At 39.9% G+C, this 17,421-nt stretch overlaps 1 protein-coding gene across 7 annotated transcripts in view; it reads right to left on the minus strand.

Moving 5' to 3' along the window:
• TOP2B (DNA topoisomerase II beta) overlaps window positions 1-9,628 on the minus strand; it is a 91,321-nt gene extending 81,693 nt beyond the window's left edge. For all 7 annotated transcript variants that reach the window (XR_014822288.1, XR_014822289.1, XR_014822287.1 and 4 more), the window contains exon 1: window positions 9,316-9,628. The gene's annotated coding sequence lies outside the window, so the exon portion shown is untranslated. The remainder of the gene's footprint in view (window positions 1-9,315) is intronic.
• Between the last annotated feature and the right edge of the window lie 7,793 nt (window positions 9,629-17,421).

A 17,421-nucleotide genomic window follows, 5' to 3' on the forward strand; every position in this document is an offset into this window, starting at 1 on the left:
CTGACCTTAAAAGTTTTCCCTTACTAGGGATTTTTGCGACCCCTGGTTAAACATGAATCAAAATGTTTCTATTGAAGGATATGTTGCTATTGATTCGCTGCTTCTCTTTTGTTCTTTAGTTTTCACACCTGTAAAACAAGAATAGTCCTTCCGATGAATCATCTGGTGAAGAATAATCTGATGAATAAAGAGTGACTGCTAGTAAGAGTTCTAAAACCAAAAAATTCTCAGTGATTCTAAGTCCAAGCATCCACCGCTCAGGGTCTGTCCTTTTGAAACCTGTCTCCCTAAACACCTCATCCATAACTTCACTGCTTTCTTATATTAATAATGATGAAACATTCTCCTTAACATCTGAGCTGACCCTTTCCAGAGCATCTCTGACAACCACATAATGATTGCTTCACTTGATTGTGGACACCTGATAATACAAGACAGTAAAAGCCTGAAGTGTTTTGCCATTGCCTTGGTCATAATTTTCTCTCAGAGATTTATGATACTGCACAATCCCTGCTTTTTAATTAAACCATCTCCTGCCTTCATTCATTCATATAGTTTTTTCTCCCCTGTCTTTTGTCTTTTTAGGGCCGCACCCTCGGCATATGGAGGTTTCCAGGCTAGGGGTCTAATCAGCTTTGCCACTGGCCTATGCAACAGCACAGGCAGGCCAGATCCGAACCGCATCTGCTACCTACACCACAGCTCATGGCAACCCCAGATCCTTAACCCACTGAGCAAGGACAGGGATCGAACCCGCAACCTCATGGTTCCTAGTCAGGTTCATTTCCACTGTGCCACAACACGAACCCCCATATTTCATTTCCTATTTGTTCTATGGTCTTCAGGAATTTAACTGTGAACACTGTTTTTCACAGCTGCTTTTAATTCTCTGGCCTCAGTTTTACAGGTTTTGTTGCTTAAATCATTTGTTTTGAAGTATAGTTTCTCTGGGTTTCTAGCTTCCTCATCTGTACAGTTAAAGAATTTGGATTCAACCCTCCCTTCTCAACATTTCTGGCTTCTTTCAGTCTTCCCATTATTCAAATGTAAGAATAATTCAAGAATAATTTGAGAAATATGACCAATGAGTTGCATTTGCCTCTTCACAGCTTTAGAGAACTATTTTTTTTTCCTGTAACTTGATACCAAACACTGCATATTTTGCCCACATTCTTGGCTTTTGAAAGAATGAATACAGCCAGGCTTCTTTTAGCAGCCCTGAATAAGAGCATCCATTGTTTGTCAGTAGGGCTCAAAAATCAAATATTCTAGTTTAACAGTTAGGAGATAACATGTGACTAGATTCATTTTGTGGTTTTGGTAATGTCAAAAATGCATTTTACTGTTAAAGTATTATTTGGGTATCTTCTCCCTTTATTAGAATGTCTCCTACAAAGGTCATGGAGAGAAAAAGCCATGCCTCTGAGAAACCATAGTTTCACCTCCTCTCATCATCCAGCTTCTTGCACTGAAAGAGCTGAACCATAAGTCCAACAAGAGAGATACCTTAGCTCAGGGCTCTTCCGGCCCTGTGTGAACTCACTCTTCATTTCATTTTGGCCCCAGAAAGAACCATCTAGATTTTCCCTATCCCTTCAAGGCCTCTACATGGACTGGGTGTGTTGTTATTAACTCGATTTGTTTTCATTTCTGAAGTTCCTCTGTTCTACCCCTTTACTGATTTTTTTTTTTTAGGTTAAATTCTAATCAGCTTAAAACATATCACAAAATTACTTACTAATAAGTTGTAGCAAAGTCAAGAATTAAAAACACGAAAATTGACATAGACCCCAGTAACTTGCAATCATTCTATTTTCATGTTTAGAGAGTTGTTATCTCCAGTACAAAAAAAATCCTCTTGGAGACTGTGATAACCAAGACTAGCAGTCACATTTTTAGGCTTTATAGTTGGGCCTGAATTCTGTTGATATTTTCCATCTGTCCACTCTGTTCTCCTTGAAGCTAGCTAATCTCCTTCCTCTTCCCACACCAACTTTCCAGTACCAGATCTAAAGCCAAAAAGCCATCAATAACCCAAAGTTGATGCTTTCCTCCCTCCTTCTATTTGATTTAGAATCAAACAGAAGAGGTATAATCGAGTTCGTCACCAGGCAAACAATAATAAAATCAGAGGCATTAAGGATCATTTATTTGAAATAAATTCCATATCTACTCACTACCCGCTGTGACCAAGCTCCAAAATTAATTAGAATGCCTTTTAGTCCATATTTAGAAAGGACAGAAAAACTGCAAATATCACTACTATAACTTGTTGACTCAATCTTACTCTATTATTTATTTTTGCTTTTTAGGGCTGCACCTGCAGCATGTAGACGTTCCCAGGCTAGGGGTCAAATCGGAGCTGCAGCTGCTGGCCTACCACAGCCACACAGGATCTGAGCCATGTCTGTGACCTACACTAAAGCTCACGGCAATGCTGGATCCTTAACCCACTGAGTGAGGCCAGGGATCGAACCCACATCCTCATGGATACTAGTTGGGTTCGTTACTGCTGAGCCACAACAGGAAGTCTGAAAATCTGACTCAGTCTTACTCTACATTGTACTATTGTTCCTATGCTTGTACCCCTGCCCCCGATGTGTATGCTTGTTTCCTAATGCCCAATGTGATGGTGTTAGGAGGTAGGACCTTTGGGAGATGTTTAAGACCTGAGGAACTCCTCTCAGGAACGAGATTAATGCCCTTATTAAAAAGGCCTAGCAACTCAATATGACATGGTCTTGTCCTTGAGGAAATTACAAACCAGGGAGAACAATCTATACAACTAATTCTAAGTTTTAAATATGTTATAATTCTAATATAATTATGTTTATTAATAAAAATAAAATATATAAATGTCCCTGTTATCATCCATTGGTGCAGTATATCCGGCATTTGAAAGTGCATTGATGCTACTCAGAAATAAACTAGATGCCAAGGGAAATTAACAAGGGCAAGGAGGGGAAAGAGGCCTGACACAGAGCTCCACATGAGGGCACAGCAAAAAAAGTTGGCATTCTGCAACCCAGAAGAAGGCCTTGACTAGACACTAAATCTGGCAGCGCCGTTATCCTGGATTTACTGTCCTCCAGAACTGTGAGAAACATACGTTTCTTGTTTATCATTCATCCAGTTTCTGGCATTTTGTTATAGCAGCTCAAACAGACTGACATTACTTTTCCAGAAAGTTGGTTTTGTCAGGACAGACTAGTATTTTAGAAGGAGGGAATGAGTTACCGGGAAAGGCAGAAAAAAAAGACTTAGGAGAACACTGGAGATAAATCGCCTGACTACAAAGCTGGCCTGCAGGCAGCTTGGAGTGTGGTTTAGGTAGGTAGAAAGCTTGAATCCACTCTGTTTAAGCAAGGTTTGTCTCAATTCAATCTCCAGGGTTCCTTTGAATCAGACAGAAATATGAAGCATACAGGTAGAGCACATGCAAAACAAAATAAATACTATATCCCTTCTTTAGGGAACAAAGCAATTTTACGCTTGAGTTATGTATGTACCATACTATGTATTTTATATTAAGTCCATTTTTAAGTGATGAAACTGAGATCCAGGGAGGCCATTATACATGTTCACTATCACGCAAGTAATACGCACAGAGCTGTGATTCAAATATGAATATGCCCACCTCCAAGCCATATCATCTTTTTATACCTCACCTTCCTAAATTTAAAACTGGAGTAGGCTTATTCATTTAATAGTTCCCCAAGGTCCCTTTCTCCAGTCTTGAATGACATACTCTTATCATTCTACAGTATTGATATCAACACTTAGGATATTTAATTCAAGGGGAAAAAAAATAAGCAAAAGGCAGTATTTTACTGGATGAATTTAAATGTCACTTTCAAAAAGAACTACTTTCACTGGCACTTAGACTTCATTTTACAATATTATGACCAAACGTTATAATGTCTACTCTAGGCAAAATTATGAAATAGCCCAACGGTGCCCTTCAAGACTCTGGCCACATAAATTCTGTGTCTTATCACATCTGAAGAATAATCTGAAAATCATTCAGGATTAAGTATTTCAAAATAGACAAGAGGCTTTGCTTTCTGTAGAATTTAAAGTTTCAAGGTGCTTCCTGACTTCTCAGATTGTTCTATCTTTTTCAGGACTCGTGAAGTTTTAAGACAGGAAACATCTTCCAAAATTTTTGATACAATACTTTTTTCTCCACGTAGAATCTCAGGGAATCCATTTTGGGAAGTTCTGTAGGAGACCAGCCAAGTTTTCCCTGGCTACAACAATCGAATTTTCCTCTATGTCCCTAATTAAGAAAGAACTATAAATGAAAGATCCAAAAATGAAATTAAGAAAACAATTCCATTAAAAATAAAATACTTTGGGATAAAGGTGACAAAAGAAGTACCAACTTATACTCTGAAAACTACAAAACATTGTTGAAAGAAATTAAACAAGATCTAAGTAATGGAAGGCATCTCATGTTCATGGACTAGAAGACAATATTGTTAGAAGAACAATAATTCCCAAATTGATTTACAGAATCAATGTAATCCTTAGCAAAATTCAACGGGCTTCTTTGTAAAAGCTGAAACTGATCCTAAAATTCACATGAAACTCAAGGGATTTAGAACAAAGTTGGAAGGACCCCAAATCCCAGTTTCAAAACTTAATACAAAACAACACTAATCAAGAATGTGTCAGAGTTCCCATTGTGGCTCAGGGGTTAACGAATCCGACTAGGAACTATGAGGTTGTGGGTTTGATCCCTGGCCTTGCTCAGTGGGTTAAGGATCCGGTGTTGCCGTGAGCTGTGGTGTAGGTTGCAGACGCGGCTCGGATCCCACGTTGCTGTGGCTCTGGAGTAGGCTGGTGGCTACAGCTTTGATTAAACCCCTAGCCTGGAACCTCCATATGCCACGGGAGCAGCCCTAGAAAAGGCAAAAAGACCAAAAAAAAAAAAAAAAAAGACTGTGTCATCCAACAATTCCATGCCTGGGTATATATCTGGACAAAACTATAATTCAAAAAGATTCATGCACCTCTATGTTCATTGCAGCACTATTTACAATAGCCAAGACATAGAAATAACCGAAGTGTCCACCAACGCTCATTCATCAACAGATGAATGGATTAAGAAGATGCGCACATATATACAATGGAATGTATTCAGCCATAAAAAAGAATGAAATGCCATTTGCAGCAACATAGATACAACCAGAGTTTATCATACTAAGTGAGGTAAGTCAAAGAAAGACAAATATCATATGATACCACTTATATATGGAATCTAAAATATGGCACACATTGTAAATCAGCTATAATGGAAAAATAAAAATCTTACCAAAAAAATTAAATAAAATATGGCACACATGAACCTGTCTACTTAGAGAACAAATGTGTAGTTGCCAAGGGGAGAGGGGAGGGAGTAGGGTAAACTAGGATTTGGGGGTTAGTAGATACCAACTGTTACAGTTACAATGGGTAAACAAGGTCCTACTGTAGAGCACAGGGAATTACATCCAATCTCCTGGGATAGACCATGATGGAAAAGAATATAGAAAAGAATTTCTAATAAGGGACTTGCTGTCAGAATATAAAAGGACTTTTCTAATTCCCAATAAATCAAAAGATAATCCGATATTTGAAAGGGCAAAGAAAAAAATCTGAATTATTTCTTCACAGAACATAAACAAATGGCCAATAAGCACATGAACAGATACTTAGTTTTACTAGGGAAATGCAAATCAAAATTCCTGACACCACTTCACATCCAGTAGGATGGCTAAAATCAAGAAGTCATAAATAATGAGCTCAGCAAAATGGAGAGAAATCAGAATCCTCGTACTCAGCTTTAAGAACATAAAATAATGCAGCCGCACTGGAAAACAATCTGACAATTTCTCAGCGATTAAAGGTATAATTACCATTTGACTCAGAAATTCTATTTCTAATTATATACCCAAGAGAAATGAAAACATACATCCACACAAAAGCTTATACATGAATGTACAGCAGCATTTATAGTAACCAAAAGGTGGAAAATACACATCTGTCCATCCATTGATAAATGAATAAACAAACTATATCCATATAGTGGAATGCTACTGGTCATAAAAGGAATGAAGCACGACAACATGGAAAAACTTTTTAAAATATTATGCTAAGTGAAAGGAGACAATCACAGAAGATCATGTATATGTGATTCCATTTATAGGAAAATCTATCATGATGGAATAGTGATCAACAGGGAGAAGGAGAGACAAGGAGCCCTGGTGAGTAAATAGCTAGAGAAATAGTGAGTTTCTTTTGGAGGTGATGAAAATGTTCTACTATTGATTTTGGTAAAGGTTGTAGTCTGAGTATACTTTTTATGAACTCAGATGAATTTTAAGGGATTCAAATACCAGGGATTGACTCAGGTATCTGATTATAGCTCAGTAAAGTTCTTCCAAAAAAAATTAATCAGCACAGATATTCAAAATGTGGTTAGTGGAATAGTGCCTTCCATGAACGGTTTGTTGGTAGTCCATGAAGAGTTTGCGAGCTTGCACCCAAATATAAAATTATAGCAAGACTTTCTCAAAAAGGAAATTGTGCATTGATTATCCAAGCATCTCATCTCATACATAGGCTCCTTTTGAGCAGCACTCATCTACAGCCTCTCACACTTGAAACACAATGACTTCCAGTATCTTTGGCTAGGAGGGCTAGGGATTTTGTGAGAGGGGCTACTTCAAAGTTTCTGTGCTGTCAGATAGGTCCTAGGGGCCATGAGGGAGAGAAGAGACCCTTGAGGAAGTGCCAGAGCGGGAGCAGAGGTAGGGTGGGGAGGGATCAGCAGAAGGGAAAGAATAGGAACAGAAATGTAAAGATACAGTGAGAGGGAAAGTAAAACAAGAAAACCAGAGCTAAGACAACAGCAATAACAGTCTATCCAAGCTTAGCTTCTTTAAGAAGCTTAAGGAGGAGTTTCCGTTGTGGCTCAGTGACTTAAAAATCATGAGGATGCAGATTTGATCCCTGGCCTCCCCCTGCAGGTTAAGTATCTGGCATTGCCTCAAGCTGCGGCATAAGCTACAGATAGGGCTTGGATCTGATGTTGGCTTGGATCTTATGTTGCCTTGGCTGTGGTATGGGCCAGCAGCTGCAACCTTAAAGATGTTGGTGCCAGGAGGGCCTTCGGTGGAGCAGCGGGTTAAGAATCTGAATGCAGTGGGTGGCTATGGAGGTGGGGGTTTGATCCCTAGCCCAGAGCCATGGTTTAAAGGATGTGGAGTTGCCTCAGCTGCAGTGTAGGCCACAGCTGCGGCTCGGATTCAATCCCTGGCCCAGGAGCTGCAGGTGCCAACCTGCAGCCCCCCCTGCCCTGGTGGGGATACACAAGATCTGAAATCAGAGTCAGGAATCTATGCCACAAGCACTCCCAGACACTTACAATGCAAGTGATTCTTAAATTCCACGTTTTAAATAGCGAACCCGAGTAAGAAACAGAAAAAAAAAAAAAAAAAATGCACCCAGCAGTATAGGAATGATTTCTGGAATTGTATGAAATCTGTAATAGTCACAAGAGAACTCTTAAAATTGAAGCCGAGTCATTTTTCTTTCCACAAGAGAAATCTATGCTTAAACATTTTGCAATAGCAGCTTTTTGAGTTTTTCTTATTCTAATCAGAAATCAGGGTTTTAAACAAGTTCCTATTTTTAATTCAAACATTAAAAATAGAAGGTAGTAATAAAAGATGTTAGGATGTAGTAATACAATTAAAGTAAAAGCTATAGCTTAAATGATTTTCAGCTTCTCTCAATTTAAAGTTCTAGAGGTGTACTTCATTGGTAATCTGTTACAATTAAAATAATTTCAATTAAGCTAAATACTGGGTTAGAGTAAAAAGAGCTGCCGGTGGGGCTCACATTTAAAGACAGCTACAAACACAAGGAGCCCAGGCTTTAAATAATCAACAACCAATCTACAAGTGTTAACTGAACACCAACCACGTAACCATTGTTATATAGGCACAATGAAAAAGACGACAAAATTTAAAATTTTGTCCTTGGCTCCAAGGATACTATAAATATGGAGACAAGACATTTAATAATAAATGAGAATCATTCATTCACTCAACAAATATTTACTGAGTACATACTGGGCAGAAGACTCATGAACATGAAAGAACAGTTATTTTGTGTTTGTTGCATTATTCTTTATGCCTTTTTTGATGCCTGAAATAGTTCATGATACGTGATTCTAAAGCAGAAATTGTTCAGTTTTAGTGTTGGTAACTAACAACTGCCAATAAAATTGATTTCAGGCTTTGAAAAAGAAATCTAGCACTCAAAGCAGAGTTAGGATGAACGCTAATCGGAAATTATGCCTTCGAGCTGATCCTAAAGCCAAAAAACCTGGTAACTACTTTTTGTTCTGAATTACTTGGACTTTTCAAGATGCCTGTAGTATGAGTTCCTCATTTTTTTTTTTTCCTAATCTTGGTACTCAATAAACTTATTACCTGGTGTTATTGGTTAGATTTTTACAAAAGTGTCTCTTAGTCTGAATAGAGTCAAGGGGAGGGGGCCTCCTTAGGCCATTTTGTATTCTCATCATGCAGCACCATGTCCTAAAGACTGCTTAAGAATGATTCCTCCAAATATAAAAGATCTTTGTTACAAAAACGATATAATTGGACAGTGTAATTGTTAGACTATGAGCTTGCTATGTATTTCAATCTTTTACTCAACAAGGTTATGTTTTTAAGAACGGGTGACACCCATTCAAAAGAAAAACAACTGTGAAATAATGTAAATATGATGGTAACAGGTTTTTCTGGAAAAAAGAATGATTAGAGTCACGGATCATTTAAGACCATACACTTGCCCAGAAGAAAAGTGTTTCAAAATGTTCATCAACCACTATCAACATATTGCAATGTACCTGTATGCATGTCAATCCCAAAGCAAAATCTCTGCCTAGTAGAAATTTAAAATCCAGAACAAAGATAAGAGGGAAAAGGGAGGCATTTAATTAAAAAGAGGGGAAGAATTTTAATGCACTTGGTTTAACTTGTGTGTGTTTAATGTGTGTGTATATACATACACATATATGACTGGGTCACTTTGCTGTATAGCAGAAATTGACAGAACATTGTAAATCAACTATAATAGAAAAAATAAAAATAAAAATCTTATTTTAAAAAAAGGCAATATAAGCTGATGAGGGGCAGTGTTTTTCTTCCGCTCTCTCTTGTATGCCAGTATTAGAAGCTGTAGTAAACGCTCAGCTTCCAGAAGCCGCATCAGCGCTGGGACCTGTGTTGCTGAGCATATCTGAGAGCTTGCACTTACCTTAGATTTGGAGTCCTTCAGGCTCACCCATCAGATCCTCCTTCCATCTCGGACAAGTGTTTCTCCATCCCGGTCAGACCAGAGCTCCTTGCCGCGGCCGGCCAAGCTTTCCCACCTCCTCAACTTCACTTTCCCCTTCTCCTTCTATTGAGCCCACCTGACAACACTTTGGCCCCGCCTCCCACGCTCGCCTGGCCGGCCTGTGACTGCAAGGCCACCGGTGCTGTTGGAGCAAATTCCCTGGACGCCTTCAACTCAGAGACCCGCAGCCTCAGCATCGGAGTTATCGCGAGATTGCAGGGCTTCCAATCTCAGCCCTCCTTCAGGCCCGAGGAATCAGAAATCAGTGTAGGAAGATCCCAGGTGATCCCTATGCACGTGAAAATTGGCACACGCTAATCACAAAACACTGGTGCTGCTACAAGAACCAGTCTCCAGTCACAATTGGCCTCAGTCACCTCTGACAACTAAGGCAGGCTTCCCTGGGCTGTGTGTCATCCCATTCCCTAGAGCTGTGCCTTCAAACTTGATGTGCTCTTTGGAAATTCATCCATCACTTTCCCCCATTTGTCAGCCAACAGCATTACCTCTTCCTTTATTACCAAGAAAAGCCCCGTGAAGTGGAGCCACTTGAGTTTTGAGCAAGAGCAACGTGTTCTGGCTTGATTCCCATCTGTCCAGACTCTACCCTCCCCAGCCTGCCCCTAGGCCTGAGCTCCACCCCTCTGACTCTTACAGACCCATTCTCTTCTTAGGGTTCATAGGTCCCCCAAGACTCCAATGTTAAATACACCATTATTCTGTGTAAGATTTCTGATAGGTCAGTGTATAATACTGTAACCATAGCTCTAAAATTAAGTTTCCAAATCCAACAAGTAGTAAGAATACTTCAGATCTACGGGTTGCGTTTAAAAAATAAAATGCAGGAATTGGCTTAGAATCAAAATAACAGAGGTCTGAAAGTAATATATTCAGGTCTTTTCAAATTCCCCAGTGGTTTAGTGTGTTAAGGATCCAGGGTTGTGACTGCTGTGGTTCGGGTTTGATCCTTGGCCTGGGGACTTCAGCAAGCCATGGGCAAGGCCAAGAAAAAAAAAAAAAAAAAAAGGAAAAAATATATCAGGTCTTTCTGTGTTGTAAAAATGTCTTTATCACAAAGTGTGAATTTTCCTGCGTGTTCTGTTATAGATCCAAGATGACTTTACAGGAAGTACAAAAATCATGATTTAACAGGAGAAGAAACTGAGGCCAGGAAAACGAGGTGACCGGGTTCGGCTCACACAGCTAAGAGGAACACAAGCTCTTTCCCGGCTCCTTTCTTTTTCTTCAACATCACCTCCCAGAAAAGCCAAACCTCAACAGGTGCGCCTTTATTTTATGACAATCTTTGTTGGTTGAAGAAATAAAAACCAGGGCACCATGTTCTTTTTGAGGGAGGGAAGGTCTTTGAAAGCCCCTGGAACCTGCCAAGCCATCAAGGCACTCTCCGGGGTCAAGTCACAGCAGGAGCCTGCCCCACAACTCAGACCTCCTCAAACAGCTCAGCCCTGCAGGCAAGGTTTAATTACTCCTAATCCTATAGTTCTTTCCCAGCTGAGGCAGAGGATTTTCCTATTCAATGTCACATTGGTTTTATATTAGTCCCAAAGGGAATCTGCAGCCTGCTTTGTGGACCCTCTCAAAAAAATTGGCCCCTGTGGCACACCAAATTAAAGGTCTGGTGTTGCCTCTGCGATGGGGCAGGTTCAATCCCTAGCCTGGCCCAAGGCATTAAGGATCTGGCATTGCAGCAGCTGCAGCTCAGATTTAATCCCTGGCCTGGGAACTTCCATATGCTATGGGTGTAGACAAAAAAGAAAAGGAAGGCATATACTGAGATAATGCTCTAAATACAAGTTCCTCCCACAGAAGGAGGAGGGATGGACATTTAGAAGAAGCATGCATATCCCAGGGAAACTGGTTATTCAAGAAATGTTTAAAATATCTCAGTGCATACAAAGAAAATAGCACACCCTGTCATTAATTACCTAAAGAACTATTCTTATCCCAGGCCCATATCTGGCATCATCACTGATGCATAAGTGAAGGAACATGTCCCATCCTGAAGCCCTGAACTTCTGAGCACAATGACTTAGATCATAAGGTTACTGATGAGTACATGAGACAATGCCGGCCTGAATTTTGATGCAGTGATTAGCCTCTGCTGAGAGGAATAGGCAAGAGACTCCAGGTTCTTGGCTTTTTTTTTAATCCCTAAAAGGATCTTAGGGTCTTGACAATAATCGAAGAAGATGCAGATTTGAGAAAGAAGTAGGTGAATCCCATCTGGGACATCTAAGTGAATATCTCCACTAAATGGGAGGAAAAAGTCTGGAACTCAGGATAGAGATCTGAGCTGCAGATGAAAGTTTGCAGCATGCCAGCACAGGTTTACTAGGTGAGGCTGGGAAGCACAGGCCCACGAAGAGCATGCAAAGGGGAAAGAGGCTGTCAGGCAGGGTAATCTGCCTGATGAATCGCAGGTGTGAAAGGGGAGAATGAACCAGTGAGGGATGAGAGTGGGCAGAGTGAGGCAGAAGCTGAAAGAGTTGGTCCAGAGGCTGGGCTGGGTGGGAAGGGAAGCAAAGTCATGAGCAGGTTGAGAGGCTTGGAGAATCCGAAGAAGTCCAAGGACTTACTAGCTGTGTAGCCTTGAACCTTAATCCTAAATGTTAATATCCCTCCAAAAACTTGTCTAGCCTCTGCTATTTCAGATATATATACCCATCAAAGTGGGTATAAGTTCATGCATATCTTGTACAAAACCTAGGAGTTGCAAGACCCATATTTCTGGCAGCAGAAATAAGCAAAGAGGCCCTCTCCTCCCATAAACTTGACATTTTTCTTCCAGCTGCATGCCAGACCAACACTAAGCAAACTATACTACTCCCTCAGGACAAGCAGGAATGTGAAAATAGAACAGGGCTGAAATCTATTAAGATTTATATCCATAGATGTTTCATGGAGCTAACAGAAGACATTAGAAAAAACTATAACTGTAGCACAACCCCCAGTCTGTACATGGCTTAGAGGTTGAATCAAAGTGCTTGAGTTAATTAGAATTTCCTTTTTGGGCAAGAGTACACAATTCAACAAAGTATTAGTTGTTTAGATATTGGAAGAGAAACTCAGTCATATATTAAGCATTGGAGAAAAGTAATAAAACCCACACATGAATTGAATCCTGAAAACCTCAATACCCCAATTTATTTAATCATGGATTCTCTTCTTAATATGTTGCAAACACTGGAAAAGGAGAGAAAAAGGCAAAGCTATACTTCTGCTCTGGAAACCTAAACGTCTATCCTAATACTTGCCTGTGTTTGCTGTTTTGGCCTTGTGCTACTGGTCTCCAAAACTGGGATGAAATATATACATATTTTTAAGTTTGAAACACTTAAAAAAGTCTCTTTAAAGACAACAATAATCATAGAATGTTACTGAATTGTAGAAAATAAGACTTTTTAACTTCTGGTGATTTTTGCTGTTGTCTTTTTTAGGGCCACACCCATGGCATGTGCAAGTTCCCAGGCTAACAGCCAAATCGGAACCTACACCACAGCCACAGCCACACCAGATCCAAGCCTCATCTGCAAACTGCACCACAGCTCATGGCAATGCGGGATCCTTAACCCAAGCAGCAAGGCCAGGGATCAAAACTGCATCTTCATGGATCCTAGTCGGATTCGCTTCTGCTGAGCCAAACAGGAACTCCTTAACCTCCAGTCTTTTCAGAGGTACCCAACCTAAGTTTGTCAGTGCTCAACTATCATGTAGGTAGTAACACAAATACCCAAATCTGAGTGAGGCAGACTTTCTAGAATTCCCAGCACCACTCTGCCTAGTTGTATCAAGAAATCTCTCTGGTCCTCAGACCTCCCAGGAAACGTGAGTGCTGGTAGAGGGAGTGCTAGGGTTTGAATATTTGTGCCCATACAACGCCCCCCCCCAATTAACTTGTTGAAATCCTAATGTCTGATGTGATGGTCTTAGTAGGTGGGGCCTTTGGGAGGTGCTTAAATCACGAGGGTGGAGCCCTTGTGGATAGGATGCATGCTCCAGAGAGCTCCCTTCTGGATAAGGCTTCTAAAGAAGTATGCAGCCCAGGAGAGGGCCCTCACCTGGCCCAAGGGCCCTGACTTCCAGCCTCCAGGGCTGGAAGCAATACATGCCTGTTGTTTATAAGCCGTCTGTGTTACCATATTTTGCTATAGCAGTGAATGGACGAAGATAGGGAGGGAAACTTGGTCCAAACAGAGAGAAAAGTTAAAATCCTAGAGAGGAAGGCTTAGATTGTGTGTGGTGCTGGGGGCAGGAGGGAGGTGTGTTTATTTCGATATGCCCAGTACTGGCACACACTCTGCAAATGTTTCCATAAACTTAACAAACTGATGCTACTTCCCATTTTGCTGTTAACCTATTATGTGACTTCAGGCGAGTGATTCTGCTTGACCCTCAGTTTCTTCATCTGTAAAGTTGGGTCAACTCTTGAGGTAACTGCCACAAACATTTATGAACTCTGAAGTTCTGGGCATGTAAAGAGATAAAGAGGAAGACTTGTCTCTGTTTTGCTTCTTCTCAAGCACTGACAGATATCAAACTCTCTGGTCAAAAACACTGCCAATATATTCAGCGCTTTCTTCTAATCAACGAGATTCATTAGCTTGTAAAAATATGTATTCTTTCCCAAAGGCTAAATTTAGTTTCATTATAAAATTTTTAAAAGTTGGTCTAAAGTATCTTCATTTTTTTGGAAGTGAACCTTATTATTATTGTTTTTGGCCAAGCCTGTGGCATGCAAAAGCTTCTAGGCCGGGGATTGAACCTGCACCACAGCAGTGACAAGGCTGGATCCCTAACCCCCTGCCCAAATAGGCAACCCCTGAACTTTAAGAAGAAAATCTTGTTCATTTTGGTTTTAAATGTGATGGGATTTCCAGGCCGCTTCACCAAAAAATTCATTTTATTTATTTATTTTTGGCTATATCCATGGCATGCAAAAGTTCCCAGGCCAGGGATGTAACCTGTGCCACAGCAGTGACAATGTAACATCCTTAACCAGCTAGGCCAGGGAGGAACTCCCAAAACTCATTTTAATGCATAGTGTAGTAACCTACATTCCTGTAATTAATTCTAAGTTCTGACAACAGCTGCAGCTACATCTCTTACTACCAGTCTATTACTGTAATTAATTGACTATTTACTATGTCTCATATGCTATGCTTTGCATTTTATATATATTCCCTTTAAGCTTTGTAACAGCTCAGTAGGGAAGATATTACTCCTTTCTCACACATGCTTAAAAGGGGCTGTGAAAGGTTAAAGGAATTTATCGAACCAAGCAATAATAGAACCAAGTTTTAACCAGGTCTGGCTTATTAAAAAGTCCTTGGTTTTTCCATTACGACAACCAACGGACTTCAAAACAGACTGTGGAACACGAGACATCAGTCAACAAAAATCTGTATTTATGAATATCAAAAACATTGATTTATTTAAAAAAGAAGAAAAAAGACCTTGTAATGTGTATTTTTTCTAAAAATATCTCCAACATATGCAGATATGTGACCACACTTAAGGCTCTTCATTGTTTGAAAAACTGAATCAAATCAACAACATATTCTCTTTTGACAGTTACTAATTCAAATAACAAAACAGCCTTGATAATACTAAAATGAATGTTAAAAAAGCCCTTTGAAGTAAACAATGCTCCCTGTGAAAAAAATAACCCTTAAAAGATTAAAAAAAAAAAAATAATGCCCAATATCAGGCATACAAAGAAGTCCCTGCATTTTTCTTCTTTACATCATATATTTCCACTTCCACAGGGAATAACTTGTTTTGTGGCAGCTGTTGGGTCTTTTGAGATTCTACTATAGGTGTTGTCTTGTACTTAAGAATAAATGACTTTTGGAATTATCACACTGGCTGCAGGCAAGATCGTCAAGAAACATGCAATAGAAGTTGGCTTGAAGCCCTTTGAACATATAATTACTCTCTAAAGTTCCAAACTACACAACAGCAATTTATAGTAGCAACATCATTCCAGCACACTGAGAGAAATGTTAAATTTAGCTTATTGGCAAGGATAGCCTACCACAGCTTAAAAAGTTACACAAGTTTTAAATAACTTTGAAACACAAGCTAACTTCCCACATTTCTTCCCAGTCTGTTTGGAATACAAGCAACTTGACACTCAGCCTACAATTAGAAGGTGGAGAGTGTGCCATCAGAGGAGCTGAAAGACCTTCCAACTATGACCCAAAGAAGTATGCAGTCAACATTCAGGAGTGAATTATTCAGAATCATCTTCTATCAGCCAGGGTAGACGGAGCTAATCTACTTCATTTCCCTCATTTTCAGTCATTGATCATCAAGAGTACATCTTTCAGGAGTAATTATGAAAATTAAACTGAGAGAAAAAAAGCAAACTCTCCCATCAGCTAATATTTAAGGCTCTAAAACATAGCTCTGATAAAGAATTGGGGTAACAGGGAGTTCCTGCTGAGGTGCAGTAGGTTAGGGATCTGGTGTGGCTGCAACTATGGCTCAGATTCAATCCCTGGGCTTTGTACTTCCCTATGCTGCAGGTGCAGCCGGAAAAAAAAAAAAAAAAAAAAAAAAAAAAAAGAATAGGGGTAATGGAAGGGAGATAATGCACCAGAATCCTGCTAGGAATTTGGCAGGATTGGTTTTGGCTCATTGGTTTTGCTCCATTTGTGAATTTTGACTCTATAGATCATTTTGAGATGGGCTATATGATTAAAGTTCTTGCAAATCCTAAATGGGGTGGGGGTGGGGAGTGGAGAAGAGGAGAAATCACTTCCACTCCAAATGCAAATAGTTAACATTTCATGTAAAACTTCTACTCAGCATAAAATAACACTCCGTGCTCAATGAGTTCAACGATTTACAAACATTTATGCATCAGCCAAAACCCAGAATGTTACCATCTTGTTTAGTGGTGGGCTGGCTCAGGAGCAGCTCGCAGACAGATGATTGGCAGGTTGGCTGAGTCTAAAAATAAAAAGAGGAAGAGCTGAGCATTCACAGGACATACAAAATAATGAGGCTGATTTGCAAGTGAGGATTATGAAAATCAGTGTCTTCACCTGAAGACACACACTGTGAAATATTCAAATGTTAGGGATGTGCGTGTTAGATCTTGATTCCAAATTATTTCACAGATAGAAGTGTCCTTAAAGCTTTCATCTCCTTAGTTTATTTCACTTTCAAAAATCATTTTACAATGCCACAGTACATTTAATCATTGTAAATGAAAATAACCTAGGAGTTCCCAGATTTCCTAGTGTTTAGAATTTGTGTTTTCACTGCTGTGGAACTGAGACCCCACATCAACCTACAGCACACCCACAGCCAAAAAGTAAATAAATAAATAAAGGAAAAGAAAAAAATTAAAAAGAAAATAACTTAAAAGTATAGTTCCTTAGTTATGAATTCAAGAGTAACTCACATTTTGGAAGCCAATCACATAGTTTCTTTATCAGGCATTCAAAACTTCTTAAAAACTTACCATGAGCCAGGAATTAAATGTGTAGGGAATCAGGGGCAAGTTGGAACTGGGTATTGATCTGATGAAATGAATGTTTGTTTGTTTGTTTTTGTCTTTTTGTCTTTTTGCCTTTGGTAGGGCGCCTCCCGCAGCATATGGAGGTTCCCAGGCTAGGAGTCCAATTGGAGCTGCCGCCACCGCCCTACGCCAGAGCCACAGCAACACAGGATCCAAGGCACATCTGCGACCTACACCACCGCTCACGGCAATGCCAGATCCTTAACCCACTGAGCAAGGCCTGGGATCGAACCCGCAACCTCATGGTTCCTAGTCGGATTTGTTAAGCACTGCGCCAGGATGGGAACTCTGAAATGAATGTTTTAGAAATATCACTATCACATTAGCAGTGATATATGGAATATCTTGGAAAAAGCAGAGACCAGAGGCACAGGAACCAATTAGGAAGGGATGAGGGCGTGGGTCCTGTTGTGGGATTGGAAAGGAATATGTGCAAGAGAGAAATGTTTTAAAGGAATAACCAACAAAAAGGACTA

This window comes from Sus scrofa, chromosome 13 (assembly GCF_054392235.1).
Source record: "Sus scrofa isolate SSC_HxYL_T2T_F1_AM1 chromosome 13, Sscrofa_HxYL_maternal_Yorkshire_Landrace_v2.0, whole genome shotgun sequence".
NCBI classification, from domain to species: domain Eukaryota; kingdom Metazoa; phylum Chordata; class Mammalia; order Artiodactyla; family Suidae; genus Sus; species Sus scrofa.